Source organism: Tenrec ecaudatus, chromosome 13 (assembly GCF_050624435.1).
Source record: "Tenrec ecaudatus isolate mTenEca1 chromosome 13, mTenEca1.hap1, whole genome shotgun sequence".
NCBI classification, from domain to species: domain Eukaryota; kingdom Metazoa; phylum Chordata; class Mammalia; order Afrosoricida; family Tenrecidae; genus Tenrec; species Tenrec ecaudatus.
In genome coordinates this window covers 92,699,040-92,717,284 of record NC_134542.1, presented here as the reverse complement: position 1 = coordinate 92,717,284, position 18,245 = coordinate 92,699,040, and the positions used below count along the sequence as shown (strand labels likewise).

Genomic DNA, 18,245 nt, shown 5'->3' with positions numbered 1-18,245 from the left:
AAAAAGCTATAGAAATGTGGATCTTTTCTGTGACATTCTCTTCTTTCAAGGGTCAAATCATTTTTCTCCTTTTGGTCTCTGTCCTGTGCTTTCAAATAAGTGTGTGTGTGTGTGTGTGTGTTTTCTTTAGCACTTTTCCACAGTGCATACTTATCAATAGAAGAGTTAATCTAATTAAAGTTACCATTATCAGAATTGAATTACTATGTGTTGAACGTTCATACTTATCCTTTCATTGCATTATTTTACATTAATATACATTTTTTTTCACGTAGACTAGGCTTGGTTCCTCCATGTGCCATTCATTATTGAGCTGTATTTAAATTTCTGACACACGGCGTCTTTTACAGAAAGTAGAAATGATCGTATATAACTCACAAGGTTGTTTTTGGATTTTAAATGTGGACATACATGGCACAAGATCTGGAACTTAGTTGACCCTTAGCAAATGCTTCTAACGTTTGCGATCAAAATTAGTTTGTATGGTTGGAAGCTCATCTATCTATTACTACATGGGTGACTACTCCACGATCCTACTGCCAAGTACCAGGAGTACAGATTAGTTAAGTAAACTCTGCAAGATGAGTTTATGCCTCTCTCAGAGACTCCAGTTGCAGGATTACCCCATCTAAGAAGGAGAATTTGCCTGACTGTGATCCGGAGAAGGAACAGCAGAACAAAGATTAATACTAACAAGGCAGTATGGTCAGTGTTCTGACCAATGTCTTTTGTTCTCTCTCTGTGACCTTAATACCCAGCCAACTGACTGGTGACCAAAAATTCCTCTCTCTCCTGTCAGAAAAGAATGATGCTTAGGAAATGTCTGACTCTAGAGCCAGACTGAATATTCAGTGAGACTTCTCTGGCCTAGTAAAATAAATAGCATTTGTGTATGTGGTCAGTGCAGAATGTTTATATATATATATATATATATACATACACACATACCTATGTGCAGAATGTTTTATATATATATATATATATATATATATATATATATATATATATATATATATATATATACCTATGTGTAATGAGCTATTCTGTCCTTGGAGGTTTTTTTGTGACTTTTAAAAATGAATCATTTGAGCTTTGGGCAAACATGTAATTTCAGAAATTGGTTATTGAATGTGCTTTTCTATGAATAGTTAACATCATTGTCTGTTCTTTCTCATAGAACCATGTTTGAATAGTGTGTATTTGTTGTTTGGTGTTATAGTTAAGCAATATATAGGGTTCTGTACAAGGTTTTGAAAAACGTTTTGTTATAAAAGAAGTAATTGAATGTTAAAGATAAAAGAGGAAACTGGTTGAGGTTGCATGAACTCTCTCTCTCTGGCAAGCATTGTTACAGTTACTATTCACAGTTATGCTTGTTCAAATAGAAATGCATCAATCATGTAAACTTAGGGCCAGATTCTGATCGCTAATGCATAGCATGAATTGCTGCGTATCTTTTTTCCACCAAGAAAAATGCCCAGTAACATCTGAGATTAAAATCTGTCTTTTCAAATTGATTTTATTTTTATCTAGAATAAGAAGCAAAATACTGTATCAGAAGAAAAAAATAAAATAATTCTTGTCAGAATGTGGTTTCTTTTTTTCCCTTTCTTTATTCCTTGCTTTCTTTTTCTCTCACTTTTGTATTTAATTCTCACAGAATCAAATGCTCAATACTTCTGTAATCACAATAATGGCAATGAGGAAAATAGAGCATTATTATTTGTCTTTTAAAAATGGAAGACTTATTTATGTACACCAACCTGAATTGAAGGAATAAGCTAGAGTATGAAAAGAGCATTACTAAAGGTTATAACATAAAAAAACAAAGTCTGCTTTCTTAAGAGCATCACGTTTATCTGAATCGATTTAATATTTGTTTTCATGAAAACTTAACAATTTTATTAAAGCAAATCAATAAAATATTGTAACTACTTTGTTCTGGGCAGTGATATATCTGTGTTTTTGGTTTGGTTAGTTTTTTCCTTTTAGTTATAATTGCATAGAAGATTTGAAGTTATCCTGGGAGTGGGAACAGGTAAAAGAGAAGGATGAGGGGGAATTAAAAAAAAAAGCACACATATATGGAAGGTTTAAGAGGATATTGTTGCTGATTTCATTTCTTGAGATAGGCTGTGTAAAAATGTATAGTACATTTCTTTAAATATATATATATATTTTCACGTTTGGACTTATGTAACGTATGTTGTCATGGTGGATAGCCTTCTCGAATCTCTGTGAGGTGTTGTTCAGTGTTTCTGTGTATGAAACCCAGGACTGACGAACCTGCCGAGACAGCCAGTAGAGTAAGGGTTCCCTCAGGGTACAATGCGGGCCAGGGACGGAGGAGCTGATGTCAAGGAGTTGAAGAAGGAGGAGAATGGTTTGAACCTGATTGGGTAGCAGTTGTACAATCCTGCTTGATGTGCTTGAATGGAATGTTATGATGGTTGGATTAGCTCCTAATAAAGTGGTTTGGAAACAAACCAAAAAATCCCTCCAGAATTCCTATTCCTCGAACTGCTAGTGGCTGAAAAAAGGGAAGACAAGTAAAATTGTCAGGACTTGGAGTCTTTAGTGACAAGCAAGTTTTTCTCAAATAACAAAAGATGATGATTTGAGGCTAAAATCTCCACTTAAATTTTCTCTCAACTAATGAGAGTTATTTCAGTTTACATGCATGTTCTGTTATTTTTTTAATCTATGTTCATTAACAACTTATTAAGGGGAAAGCACTGTGTGATGCGTATTTAGGGACAAAGAAATTCATCTGATACCATCCTGCCTTAAAGATAGATATGATTTAGTACAATAGACAAAAACATTTAGAGTATACATGGATCTCAATAGAATGGTGAAACTTTCAGAATGTAGTTTCAAATATTTAATTTCTCAGGTAATAGGGGTGTGAGCCACTTTTATTGAATTTTCGGCTTACAAGTGAACTTGAGGAGTCTGTACTATAGTGCAGTACCATTGCAATAAATGCGCAGAGTGCTGCAAGCGCTCACTCATCTATGTAAGAAATTTAGCAGAAAGCTATCTGGTCCACTGAGTGGAAGAGATCCATATTTGTGCTTATTTCAAAGAATGGAGACACACAGAATGTAGAAATTACTGAACATTATATCATTAATATCACATACAAGTAAAATTTTACTCTAAATAATTTTAAAATACTTCAAGCACTATACCAACAGGGAATTGCCAGGAATTTAAACCCCCTTCAGAAGAAAACGTGCACTAAGAGATGACATTGCGCATGTCAGGTGGATATTGGCTGAAAGTAGAGAATACCAGAAAGCTGGTTACCTGCACAGTGACCGTGCAAACGCATTCAACCATGACATCGCACCAAATTATGGATAGCCTTGTGCAGAATGGAAATTCCAGGATATTTAATTATACTTGTGCAGAACTTTTAGATGATACTAGTGGATGCTAATGGTTTAAAACCAGGAAAGATGTGTCTCAGGGTTGTTTTTCTTACCATTCTGCTCAGTTTGTATCTGAGCAAATAATCCAAGAAGCTTAACTATGAAGTTAGACTGCAGCATCAGGAGTGGAGGCGGGCTCATTAACAACCTGCAATAAGCATATGACACAAACTTGCTGAAAATGAAGAGCACTTGAAGTACTTACTGTGGAAGATCAGAGCATTCTGCCTTCAGCTTGGATTACTGAACATAAAAATCCTCACAAGTTGACCAATAAACAACATCATGATAAACCAGAAAATAGATTGAAGTTGTCAAGCATTCCATTTTACTTGGATCCACAATCCATACCCACGGAAGCAGAAGTCAAGAGATCAAATGACCTGTGGTCCGCTGCAAATATGCTGTAAAAGGCCTCTTTGAAGTGTTCTAAAGCAGATGTCACTTTGAGATCCATAGTGTGTATTCATGATGCTACCCATGGTGTTTTCCGTCACCTCATACACATGAAAAACTGGACAGCGAATAGAGAAGATTAAAGAAAAGTTTGTGCCTTTGGATTATGGTTTGGGCAAAGAATATGAAATATGCCATTAACTGTATCTTGAAAGAAATACAGCCAGAATGCTCTTTAAAAGCAAGGATAGTAGGACTTCATGACCTTACATACTTTGATCCGCATTCAAGGTCAGCAGTTTGAAAGCCAAGAACAGCTGCTCTATGGAAGAAAGATGACACGTTTTACTCCCATATAGATTTCCAGTCTCAGAAACCCACAAAAATAGATCACTATGAGTCAGAATTGACTCGTTGACAGAGTTTAGTGAGGTTGGTTGTCTTTTGTTTTTAATAATAATGTATAGCCCTGAAGGGATAGTGAGTTATGCATTGAGTTGCTAACTGCAACTGCAGCAGTTCAAACCCACTAGAGGCTCTGCAGGAAAAAGATGAGGCTTTCTGTTCTTTTAGAGATTTACAGCCTCGACACTCACAAGGGAAGTTGTGCTCTGCCATATATGGTCACTGTGAGTCATAATTGACTTGATGGCAATGATTTGTTTTTTAGTTTTATAATAGGGTAAGTGCTCAATAAATGGTGGAAACATTATTACAATTACTATTACCATTCCTATATCCCTCCTACCCTGACAATACTAATAGCTTTACTAATAAGAGATGTAGGGTAGGACCTCACTCTGAAACAGAAGTTGTTAGTCTGTAGACGTGAATTTGAATGATGGGTATAAGTAATATTTTTACTCCCAAGGGGTAGAATATCATTTCCTCTACATATATTAAAATGTTGAAATAAAGTATAAATGGAGGCCATGACCTATAAATAAATCTATTAAGCTTGCATTTGTTTTTGCAGCATGAAACCCCAAATACTTATGAAGTATTATTCATTCTATCACGTTTATGTATTCATTCAACAAATTTGTACTGAGTGCTCAGTGCCAGATACTGGAGATGAAGCAGTAAGCATGACAGGCAGTTCTGCCTCCAAGAAGTTTATATGTAGTTGAAGTTGGAGTTCCCTTTTAGCAGACTCTGGTTTGCAAACCCAGCCTTTTAGAGGTGGTTCACAGATGGGGACACGGTCTTAAAAGCTGTGCTGGAGACTTGAGGGAGCAGTTGTCACGTGAATAGGGTTTCCTCCTTACAACGCCACGAGCTGTAACCAGGACTGCCATTGTCAGGCTTGAAAAACTATATTCTAGCCCACCTTCCTAGAAGTTCTATGTAATTGTTCTCTTGTGCCATTCTAAAGAAAATAAATGTTAGAACACACTTTACAAAGTTATGAAAGTCTAGGTACAAATAAATAATACAATTATGTAAGGAACGTACATCATCACAATAGAATACAGCTAGTTTTCGATGTTCTGCTCTAAGCAAAAATTATTAAATTCCTGTTCCTGTCTTTTGAATATTAGAAAACCGGGGCATGGATTGGTATTTTGGTTCACAGCTGTTTTCTCTTTAGAACTTTCTTTCCTATCATTAATCATCCCATTGCTAATTATAGTTTTAAAATTTTATTGATTTAAATAGTCTGCTGACCCTCAGAAAGCACTGTAATTCTCACATTCTCTGCTTTGGTGTTTATTGTTTGCAGGAGAAAGAGCAAAAGAGAATACTTAAGCGTTTGCAGTTTCCTTTAGAATTTAGGTTTTCCTGTAGTAGAATTGGGCAAGTTTGCATGACATTTTTATTCATTTGTAAAGTGCTGTTGACAAACAAGCAAGCAAAAACTCACCTTGTTGTTAATACGATTCATGTTTCCAAATGAGAATAAATTTTAAGATACATGAGATTAATATGGATTTTGCTGACCAAAAAGAAGATAAAATGATGAATTATAACAGCTAATATTAATCATTCTGAATGCCACATGCTTTACAGATACTATCGTTATTTCTCAAAACAGAACTGGAATTCAAACCCAGGTCTGCGTGTTTCTGAATCCAGCCCTGCTCGCACCACATTCTCTCTCCCTGGAAAACTACAGCTCAGCGGGCGGAGTAAGCACCGTGAAGTTTTGAATTCCTTGTCATAGCCTTACTCTTTTTCTCTCTCATTATTTTAAAATCAAATATGAACCTGTTTAAAAATCTGATCATTTTGCATGTCCCCTTCCCTAAGAATCTTTGCTTTTTTTTCCCTAGTTACCTATTTAAAAAAACAACTATTTTTGTTTACGAGTTTTAGACATTATTTATAGATCAAAATCATAGATAATTTTGAATGATCATGGATGGTAACTCAGCTCATTTGTGCCGCCTCGTTAACCTCTCCATATTAATCTCAATAGTTCTCAAAACTCATCTCCATCCATTCTATTATGACTCATAGTGACGGTAGGACAGGGTGGAACTGTCCTGTGCTCTTTGAGACTAACAATTCATTATGGAGTAGAAAGCCTTCTCTGTCTTCCAAGGTACAGCTGGTGATTTCGAACTGCTGACTTTGTGTTTAGCACTTTGTGTGCATAACCATTATGCCACCAGGGCTCCTTGTTTTCTTCTTCCTTAACAGTGAGGCCAAAAAAAAGTGTTTACCTTATGAAAATTTTTCCCATTTCAAATCTAAGTCATATAAAATAATTATATTTGCTTGTACAATTTTTGTATTGTTTAGAGTTTTACTCTCAATATGTTAGGATCTTTTTTAAATCATTTTATTGGGGGCTTGTACAACTCGTACCACACTCCATACATACATCCATTGTGTCAAGCACATTTGTACATTTGTTGCCCTCATCATTCTCAAAACATCTGCCTTCTACTTTAGCCCTTAATATCAGCTCCTCATTTTCCCACTCCCTCCCCATTTTCCCCTCCCTCAAGAACCCTTCATAATTCATAAATTATTATTAATTTTGTCATATGTTACACTGTAGGATCTTTTTTAAATTAATAAAACCATTTATTTCTGCCAAATCCACTTTTCCAACCTCTTATCACTAGTCTTTGAAACCATATTGGTAGAAAGATTAATTTTCATCCAGTTAGGTTTCTTAAATTAGTGTTGCATTAAGTTTCTTGCAAACTCCAAAACCCATTCCTGCCAAAGCATTCCTTGTAATGTAAAGTGACCAGATGTCCCGCTTTTGGTGGGACAGTCCTGATTTTTAACAATTTGTCCTGCATCCCGTGGCCTTTTGTTAAGAAGTCCCAATTTTTAGAAAGAATGCCCCACAAGCTAGGGAACAGCGGGAGAACGGGAAGGGAATATACATAATACATAACACCATTCAAACAGCTGCTGATTTGTTGCCCATAGATGTGGAAAATATTGTTATTAAAATATATTCTTATTTCTATATATGCACTGTGTGCTTTGAAATGCTTAAATAATTTTGTGAAACTGCAGAAGTCAAATATCAGAAAATACTTAACTATCCGTAATAATATAAGCCAGCTAGAAGAACAAGGTGCAATAAACCATGCAGATACCATGAATCACATTAAATAGTTCTATAGCGACTGCATAGATTATTTAGAAGAGTGAATGATATTGAACATTTTCGTTGGATTACTTTAAAACAAGAACCTAATTGGAATGATGTACAAAAATCATTTGATCATATTACTCAAAATTTCCCATATAGTAACATTTCCAAAAATGATCTTTTTAATGAGGTATCATTATTTAAAATATATATTGATAAGGAAAATGTTAAATCTTGGGCATCAGTAAAAATCACAATAGAGAACAAATGGTTAGAAATATTATATCATTTTGAAACAAACCATTTTCCATACAATAAAACACTAAAAATTATGGAATACGCGCTGTCCGTACCAGGAACTACGGCTGCGACTGAATGTGTTTTTTCTACGGTAAATAAAGTGTGGACATCAAAAAAATCACAATTAAGTGTTGAGACTTTTATAGCCCTTTTATGCGTGAAATATAATTTAACAAATTTTTGTGAACATTTTCATGTCCTTTTAAACAATGACAGCAATCTACTAAAAAAATTCACTCAAATGAGTAATATGCCAAAGAATAGAAAATATATTACAATACTATTTTTGCGTTCTATGAAAATTTTTGTTGGTTTATATAGACCAAATTTTTTAATCCGGAACCCACCCCCTGACCCCGGTCAATGGTGTCCCACTTTACCAATGTCAAAATCTGGTCACCTTATTTTAATGCCTGAAGAATCTGAGTCCTTGTTTTCAAGTTTGTCCAACAGCCATATTTGAAACTTATTTTAATTAAATAGAAAATCTTTAAAACAAAGAACTTCAGTGTTTTCCCTACTATTAAGAACCTCTATGGTAGAGGAGTATTTATATTTTAATTATTATGTACTTTTAAAAAGTGAGTATTTTTCCAAAAAATCTTCTAAAAATATGTAACTGCTACATTCTTGACCAGTGAACATCAAAAGAGTGTAATTTGAAGAAACCATTAATTGTTCATTAGCTCTTCAGAAGGGTTATTCTACCCCAGCATTTGTGAATGACCAGTCACAATGATAGCCTAAAGCTAATTAGAATATTGGACTCTTTGACAAATTTAACAGCTACTTTAAATCGAGTGACATTTGAAAATAAAACTTGTGCAACATATTGAGAATATTTTGTTAGCAAGTTTCATTGATGACTTTTTAAAATTCTGAATTCATTGAGCTTAATAACTTCTGATCATAGTTTTATAAGCAAACATGAAAATATCAAAGTTTGAAACTATGTCCTATTGTATCTATTTATTAATAAGTAGCATCATCATAAACAAGATGATCTATTTGAAACTGAAATGAAACATTGCATTTTTAATAACACAAATTTTAAAATATTCTCAGAATCTTTCAGAAAGTAGGAGTGTAAATTGAAGGAAAGAAAAAAATTCAAGATTTATAAAGCAGTCTGTTTTCTTTGGAAAATATTCATGAGATAGCTACAGCCATCTACATGTTAAATTTGTCCTTATACATCTTTTTATTTTATGAATCATGGTAAAGAGCAATAGGAGAATGTGAATCAGTTTAATACTTATATTGTGGTAAATGTATACAAACTGTTGTTACAGACATTTTTGTCTCGTGTCTTCAGAAGAAGGACTAGAGATGGAAAAGAAGACTAAGCCTCTTATTATGAGGGACTCATTGAGATTTGTGTCCTAAAACTCAGCAGTGTCAATAGACTCAAATAGATCCAGGCAAATAGACTCCCTTTGTGATACTCTAGGCCAAAGTCAAAGTAAGAAGTCGGAGCTTTTACACCACCATCTCGTCCACAGACTAAGAAAATCAATAAGGAATTCATTGACATCCATTGATCATCCACTATTTGCTAGATTATAAAAAGAGGCACTTTATTTTTTTAAATTATTTTATTAAGCACTTTTATAGATATAACATTCCATTGTTCATTCACATCAAGGAGTATTGTACAATTATTAACACAATCAGGTTCAAAACAGAAAAGGCACTTTAATTAGATTCATTCACTTATTTGGAAAGTTTTTCTATATCAGGCAATAGGGAAAGCATTGAGGGTTATAATAAGGTATGTCAAGAACTATTGCTATAAAATCCTAGATCCCTTCCAAAGATGACAATAACAAAACCCCAATATGATGAAGGGAAAAGTATCAGAACTTAAATTGAGAACACCCAGTTTGGAGAAGGCTGTGGAGGACCGGGGGACCCAAAACCCATCTGCAGAGTGTCTAGTCAGATGAAGCCTCTGGCAGATCCCCTCTAGCCCCAGGCAAGGGTCTCGAACAGCTTTACTGTCAGGCCGAGATCATAGTAATTTTGATTATGCTGCATCAAATTTGATACTTGGTCAGTTGACCTCCCTCTTGACCCGACCTAAATTTGTTCTAGGTGCAAGTATTTCTTGCTTGTTCCAAGATAAAAATTTCTTCCTTAGATTTTTAAATATTAAAGGTTATCTTTTATTTCTTACTTATTATTTGTATTTTTAATCTTTGTATTATTATTATTTTATACTTACCACCATAAAATCATAGAAACCTTCATTAAACAGAAATATCAAAATAAGAAACTATTGTTTCTTGACATATATTCCATATAGACCAGTATACTTCTGAAGGCAGTGTTTCCATCTCTCTTACTCTCTACCATTTGTACCAAGTGTAAACAGCAGTCTTGTACCCCAGAGGCACCCTCAAATCGTGTCTTTACCTGGGACAAAAAGAAGACGCAAAGGGCAAAATCAGGGCTGTGGGGCCAATGATATCCCAGTGTAACTGGAACCCAAGGTTTCCCAATGTAATTCTTGTACAACAGCCTTTGCTACTCTCAGAGACTGAGCGGGTGTAATGTGGAGATAGAAAAATATCCCTCGGCAGTTTTCTTGGCCGTTTTTTTACTAAAAAGACCAATGCAGCTTGGTTTCTTAAAACTTCTTACTAATAAGCTCCTGTGATCACCTTATATCCTTTGAGAAAAAACAATCAAGATTACTCCTTGGGAGTCACACACACACACACACACAACCCAGAAATAGTCATGCGAGCCTTCTGAACAGAGCCAGCTGCCTTGAGCTGAACTGGCCCAGCAGATTCCCTGGCAAGCTGCTGTTTAGATTTGACCTTTTCTTTTTTTTTCAAGGCAGCCTAACAAGACTAAGACTGGTGTATCACTGAAGAACCTATCTGTAGCCATTCACTGATCACAGAACAGTGTCTAAACACCACATGAAAATATATAAATCCTTGTCTGCATGAGGTGGATCCCCAGTAGCACATTTTATTTTTACTTATATTGCTCCCGAGTCTAGAAACATTCAGTGTTGTGGGGAAACTGAGAAGAACTCAGTTATAACGATCTATGATAAATACTATGACATGGGTTGTGTGTGTGTGTGTGTGTTGTGTGTGTGTGTGTGTGTGTGCTCCACACAAAGTAGACTAGTAGCATATACATGTGTCCCTGCCTGAAGAAGGTGGGAAGTCCCGGATGTCTCCTGTAGGCTGTAACACCTTTAACCCACTGATGCTGAGTCTCTTCCAGCTCATAGCAACCCTATAGGCCAGAGGAGAACTGCCCCGTTGAGTTTCTAAAGCTGCAAGTCCTTATGGAAGCAGACTGCCTCAGCTTGCTCCTTTTGGTTAGCGGCCCAGCACTTAACCCAGGATACCCAGGCAACATCCTAAGGAGACTCACTTTAGATCATTTCAAATTAAACATTTTCAAAAACTGTGGTACGTATCCTTTTAGATCAGAAAACTGAAGAAAGTTCATATGACCATCATAAGACCCTAGAACAGCAGACAATTATTCATACGGTCTTCTTCTCAGGAGCCCTCAGGGTTAGGGTTACACATAGGGATCCATGTCGAAACCCCAAGCCGCTCGTGCAAAGAAGACAAGGCTTTCTCTCCGTGGACAAGTACAGACTTGGGCAGTTTGACCATGTCCTTAGGTTTGTTGACGCGTCAGAGTGGACTTGATGGTAGTGAGCTTGGTTTCATTATTCAAATGTTTTTTATTGACTCATGTCATCATCACTACCACCCTGTGACAGAAACTTTGATCATTTCCGTTTTGCACTTAATAAAGCTGATATCTTACAGAGTTCAGTGAATTTTCCAAGGCCATACATTCACAAAGGCAAAGCTCGGAGATGAACCAAGGCACATTATTCTAGTGTATGTGTGCTTAACACCCACCCTCTCTCTTTCCTGATTGATCTAGTTCAAAACCTCAGCATTCACATACCAGAGCACATGTTAGCACTGGCATTTGGTCAAGTTTATTGTTACTATAATAAAACCAGTAGACCGGAAGGAAACAGGAAGAACTGAACAAAAGGACCTGGAGGAAGGAAGACCAAATGTAGGAAAGCTGGGTGCCCATCTGATGTAGGGAATTAGCAGCTGATGTGTAGAGAAGTGTACCATTGAAGACAAATATTGTATGATCCTACTCTTACAAGAAGAGAAGAATAAAAATGCACACAGAGACCAGTGTGCACTGGTGGCTACCAGGGGTCATCAGAAAAGGGCAAGATCACTCTTTGGATCTGAAACCAAAAAACCAAATGCACTGCTGCTGAATCAATTCTGATTCTTAGCATTCCTATTAGATTGTCCGAAACTTTACATCTCTATAGGAACACGCTCATCCTTTTTTTTAATCAATCATTTTATTGGGAGCTCTTACAAATATAATAATCCACAATTCAGTTAGGTCCACCATCAGTTGCTACCATAAGTTTCAAAACATTTCCTTCTTTAACTCTTTGATGTCAGTTCCCCATTTCCCCCTCCCTATCCTACCCTACAACTCAGGAACCCTTATTCTTTTATTATATATTATTTTTTATTTTTGCCGTATCGTGCACCATCCAGTATGTCCATTCACCTACAATTCTGTTAGTAGTTCCCCTCGGGTGGGGTTCTACAGTCATCATTTCTATCAGCTCCCCCTTTACCCCCTCTCATCCTGTACCCTCAGGGAACTGTTACTCCCTTTATTGTTTCTGAAGGGTTAGCTGTCTTGACTTTGATGTGTCAAAAGATCTTAATTGTACAAATGAACATATGCAGAACATATGCACAAGATTAATGAGGTAAAATTAAAAACCATAATATTAAGGGAAGAAAAAATGAAAGAACTAGAGGATAGTTAAGTGCTTCATCAGTGCGATCATGTACCCTGGATTTAGCATCCCTTCCAGGTGGCCCTTCTCTGAGGGACTGTCCACTTTGTCCACACTCCTTTATGTCAATTTGATCACTTGTTTTTGAACTTGTGATACCCATTCCTCTTGACACGTCATGATCACACCGGCTGGTGTGCTTTTTCCATATGGGCTTTCTTGCTCCCCTGCTTGGTCAGCCTTATCCATGTTCAAACAAGTAGGGATGTGAACTGCTAACCTTGAGTCAGCAGCCCAATCCTTATCCTACAGTGTCATTTAGTGATGAGACATATAGCACCATATATATAATAAATGTTCGTATAATGTGATACCACCAAGCAGCCATGGTTTGTGACACAGAATGTGACGTGTGATTTGGCAATAAGAGCCATAAAATGAGTGTGTGGTCACATATGTATGTGCATAGGCATATATGAAAAGGACTTCTAAAAGTTCATAGAAATATGAACTCAAGAGAATGGAATTTTCCCATGAACGTTTGTAGCCACCTTGTATATGTGTGGGTAGATACAGGTGAGCACAGATGGAAGTATATGTATGTGTATATACTAATATGTTATGCATGTATATGTAGTCATAGAAGACACTCAAATAGGTTGTACATGTACCTATTGTCATAGAGGACTCAGTAACTGTTTTTAAATCATTTTATTGGGGGCTTGTATAGCTCTTATCACAATCCATTCATCCACCTATTGTGCCAAGCACATTTGTACATTTGTTGCCATCATCATTTTTAAAACATTTTCTTTCTACTTGAGTCCTTGGTATCAGCTTATTTTTTACCCTCCCTTCCCCGTACCTCCCCCCCCACCCCATGAACCCTTGATAATTTATAAATCACTATTATTTTGTCAGATCTTACACTGCCTGACATCTGTCTTCACCCACTTTTCTGTTGTCCATCCCTCAGGGAGGAGGTTATATGTAGATCCTTGTCATTGGTTCCCCCTTTACACCCCTCCTTCCCTCTACCCTCCTGGTATTCCCACTCTCACCACTGGTCCTGAGGGGTTCATCTGTCCTGGATTCCCTATGTTTCCAGAGGACTCAGTTACAGATACTTTCCAGGCATAACTTTAGTCTTGTGGAACAAGTCAGTTAATTGCCATAATATAATTCACAATGTTCATGGTCTGTATCCTAGTAAGGTGATTAACATCTGAGTCTTCATAACTTGTAAGCAGCCATCTAAGAGAGAGCACTTGGTCTCTACTCCTCGGGAGAAAAAGGGAAGAAGCCAAAGCCTCAGAAATGAAATGTGCCTACCGACCTAGTAACCCACATGAACAATGGTCTCATCTGCCCTGAGATCAGAAGTATCAGGCGGTACCCAGCTACTACTACCAACCACTGTGACCATGTCCCCCAGAGATGGATCCTGTTAAAATGTTCACAAATGGGTGTATGGATCATTTGAAATTAGATCTTTCTCTAAGACTAATGTCCTCAGCTACTCCAAACCTTCAACCCTAACTAACTCCTGATATCACTTATTAACAAAATAACAGATTGACAAAAAAAGATATTACATTTAAGTGTGGCACTCCATTAAAGAAGCATTTATATGAGACCCAAAATGTCAGCAATTACTCTAAAACAACGATGAGAGAAAATAAGACATCAGGGAAAGGAGAACACTGGAAACCGGAAAACCAGAAAGCAGTAAAAGAGAAGGTTCACATGTTGTGAAAAATAGAACTTAATATCACTCAGAAATTTGTGTAGAAATTTTCCAATGGGAACCTAATTTTGAGAAAGAGGTATTTATCAATTAGGATACAGTTTTTAAAAGCAGAGGAAGAAGATCAGGACTTTATAAATGGAGCATAGAGTGAGAGAGTGAGAAAGCATGATGTGTAAGCAATCGCTCCTGGGCTTTGTGTTTTGAAGACGTTGCGATATTGATAGATCTATTAGAATGAAAAAATACCAGAGGAGTAGAAGGTTTAGAAATCTGATGAGTTTTTAATTCTTTGTAAATGTTGTTTGTGAAAACCCCTTGGGTCCCCGAGTGAACATGCCCAGAAAGCAGTGAGAATTGTGAATCTGGAGCTCAAGAGAACGATCTAGGTTGACAAATGGACAAAAGAGCCAGGCAATAAAATAGAAGGGTATGGAGCATTTTATATTAAAACATGCTGTAGTACAAATCTAAACACATGTGTGAGCTACAGCAACTGAAGGAAGTCAAAAGAGTGAATGAGGTAGCAAAGAAAGGAAACTTAGAAGGCATGTGAAAGGAAAGAGATTGTGAGTATTTAAAAGTTAATATCGCTTTCCCTGTTTGCCTGCTCAGCTTCAGGGCCAAGTTTTGTGCTGATTTATTTATTTGGAAGGGAAGAGAATTGAAAGCAGCTGAGAAAGCTAGACTGATTTACATTAGGAAGGTAGAGAGAGAAATAGAATCAATTTAGAAAGACTCAGGAGAGTATCTATTAGAGAAAAGTCATATTGGGTTGGAGCTGATGAGCCAGTCTGAGAAAGATGGCAGTGAGCGCTAGGATTCTGGAGCAGCTGCCCGCCATGTGGTTAGGAGCCGGAGAGAACGAGAATTTCCCTCGCAGCCCTTCTTCCGAGTTCAGTAAAGATGACTCATGCACTTTTCAAGGGCTTTGGAAGAGTGCCATTTTGTATGTTTGCTTTTATCTGAACACACGGTAGTGAATGTAGTCAAAAGGCAGCTTGGCTTTATATGTTTGCTTATTAACATATCTGTATTACTACTCCAGCAACCGGTCTAAAGCATGAAAGAAAGCAGACATTTAGATTTACTCATAGGAGTTTGAAGTCTGAGAAAATACAAAGGATTCATAGTAATGACAAGTGGTGTTCAAGGTCATGGAAATATCTAAGAGTCCAAACTGGAGCTGTAATGTGAGTCTTGGAATGAGAGAGCACAGATAAGAATTTAAGGTAAATGTGAAATATGTGACATTTTAATAAGATCTCATCAAATCCTCAAAATAGTTTTCACATGAAGAAATTCCAGCTGAGAGAAGTTAGGTAGTCCTAGGTCTCAAGTAAATAGCTGGTATGTAAACCTGATCTGCCTGGCTTTAAAGTCCATGATCTCCCTTTCTTTACCCCCTTCCATCCTGGTGTCGCCACTCCCACCGCTGGTGTTGAGGGTTCGTCCGTCCTAGATTCACTGTGCCTCCAGATCCCTACTGCACCGCTGTGCATCCTCTGGTATAACCAGGTCCGCAAGGCAAGGTAGAATTGGGGTCATGATAATTGGGAGGGGAGGAAGCGTTCAGGAACTAAAGGAAGGTTTTGAGAACCAGTCTCAGAGATCTATGTGTAACTTCCTCTCTGGGAGATGGGCAATGAGGAGGTGGGTGAGGGGAGACGCTGGGGAGTTTAAGATAAGATATAATAATTATTTATAAACTATCAAGGGACCAGGGGGGAGGGGGGAGCAGGGAGGGAGGGGGAGAGGGAAACCGAGCTGATTCCAGGAACCCAAGTAGAAGGTGAATTTTGAGAATGACAAGTGCAACGAATGTATAAGGGCACTTTGCTCAATTGATGTATGTACGGATTGTGATAAGAGCTGTATGAGCCCCAATAAAAAGATTTATTAATTTTAAAAATGTTTTTAAATAAATAAATAAAGTCCATGATTTTTCTAGCAAGCTTTTGAACTACCTAGAAAAATAGTGACAATCCCTGGAATCCAAGCGTAGTTTTAGAAATGATTACTAAGCATTGCAATCATCATTGTCCTTGGTTGTGAAAAGTAGAAAACAGCCCTAGCAAAATTGGAAATGGAAGCTAGAAGTCAAGTAGCGAGAAATCTCGCCAGTATCTCCCCCCTTGGAAAATTCTGCTTGGGAAGCTGCAGCTAATGTCGTTCCACTGACTACTCACTATCGTGTCATTGGGCGTTGCTGCCCGTGGGCACTCGTGGTTTGTTTCTGAATCTGGCTGCAGCTCTGCTGAGTAATCTGCTGGTTTTCTGCATCTCTGTATCTCTCTATCACACTCTAAGAATTCTACGTCCTTGGATGAGAAGATTCATTTAGCTACTCCTAGGTCACATGACTGCCCATTAACAGCCAAGGAACTGAGAAGAGGGCTGTCTCAGAGTTAAGTTTGTTTTGAGAATCTACAAAATAAGAAAGATGTTCAGCTCTGGGCAACCATCCACATAGATCTCTTGCACACAAACACACACACGGCATAAGAGGGAAAGCCCTTAACTAGTAAAGAGATATCTGTACAAAGTAAAATAAAGTGAGCAAAGAAGTCATTTTTTAAAAAGCACAAAACATGCCAACTGAAAAGAGTAAATGACAAACAGTAAATGAAAAAGGAGCCAGACATTATTCTAATTCTATTGGAAGTTAAACCTAATACTGTAAGAAATGGAGAAAGAAGGAGAATACAAGTGGATCTCAGAAAGTTTGTAGAAAACTAGATTATCTTTTCATTCCACTTTTCCACAATTTTTAAGCCCCCTCAGAATAGCAGTATACCAACAAGAGGCAGGACTGTCTCTTTTTGTAGATGTTACTTCTGTCAGCATCAGTTTTTCCCTAGTGGGCCATACTGCCCCTCATGACACTACAAAAGTAAATGCCTCCACCTTTATCTTGAATTTTGGGCTATAATACCAAGGTTTTCATGCCAAGGGGGTCCTGTGTAATTTTTTTCACTAGAGGTTGTGGTAACCCAGATCAGTTTGGGAACTTGTGACTACCATCTTGCCATCTGTGGCCTCCTTTGTCTTCAGTACGCTCCTGCTCGTGTGAGGAGAAGGGGGGACTGTGAAGAGAGAGGGGAGTAATTCAAACGTGATCATCTATTTTAAAACTTACACATTTTAATAACTGCAATACTTTGGTGCTGAGAATATAATAGGTATATCGAAAGAAAAAATATATAACCAAATTTGGCTCAGTAAAGCCTTCAATTACTAGCTATAAAGTTAGCAGTTCAGTTCACTCAGAGGCTTGCAGGGAGACAGACTTAATGGTACATTCTGCTTTCTTAAAGGTAACATCCAGATGGCAGCTATAAAAAAAATCATAAAATTTACCATATGATAGAGATAGTATTTCAAATTAATTGAAAGAGATTGGTTACTAAGTAAATACTTGTGATTTGGAATAAAATTGAACCATAATCTCATTTGTAGCAAAATAAAAATTACATGAATTGAAGGAATTTTCACTTAAAATTTTTCAATTTTGTAATTAAGTATTTTAAACATACTAAAAATTGCAGGTGTAATAATTAACTTTATGACTGAACACAAAGCAGGTGCATAGCAAATGTGATGAAAACTGATGGTGCCCGGCTATCTAAAGATACAGTGTCTGGGGTCTTAAAGGCTTGAAGATAAACAAGCAGCCATCTAGCTGAGAAGCAACAAAGCCCACATGAAAGAAGCACACCAGCCTGTGTGATCATGAGGTTTCAGTGGGATCAGGTATCAGGCATCAAAGAACAAAAAAATCATATCATTGTAAATGAGGGGAAGTGCATAGTGGAGGCACAAAACCCATCTGTAGGCAACTGGACATCTCCTTACAGAAGGGTCTCAGGGAGGAGACGAGCCAGTCAGGGTACAGTATAACAATGATAAAACATACAACTTTCCTCTAGTTCTTGAATGCTTCTTCCCCCCACTATCATGACACCAATT

The 18,245-nt window shown here is 37.1% G+C and overlaps 1 protein-coding gene across 7 annotated transcripts in view; it reads left to right on the top strand.

The window, feature by feature from the left end:
* Nucleotides 1-18,245, top strand: part of MBD5 (methyl-CpG binding domain protein 5) — a 457,957-nt gene that overhangs the window by 214,476 nt on the left and 225,236 nt on the right. For 6 of the 7 annotated variants that reach the window (XM_075529832.1, XM_075529830.1, XM_075529834.1 and 3 more), the window contains one exon: nt 5,869-5,962. The exons of the other annotated variant lie outside the window; for it this stretch is intronic. The gene's annotated coding sequence lies outside the window, so the exon portion shown is untranslated. The remainder of the gene's footprint in view (nt 1-5,868; nt 5,963-18,245) is intronic. 7 annotated transcript variants of the gene reach the window in all.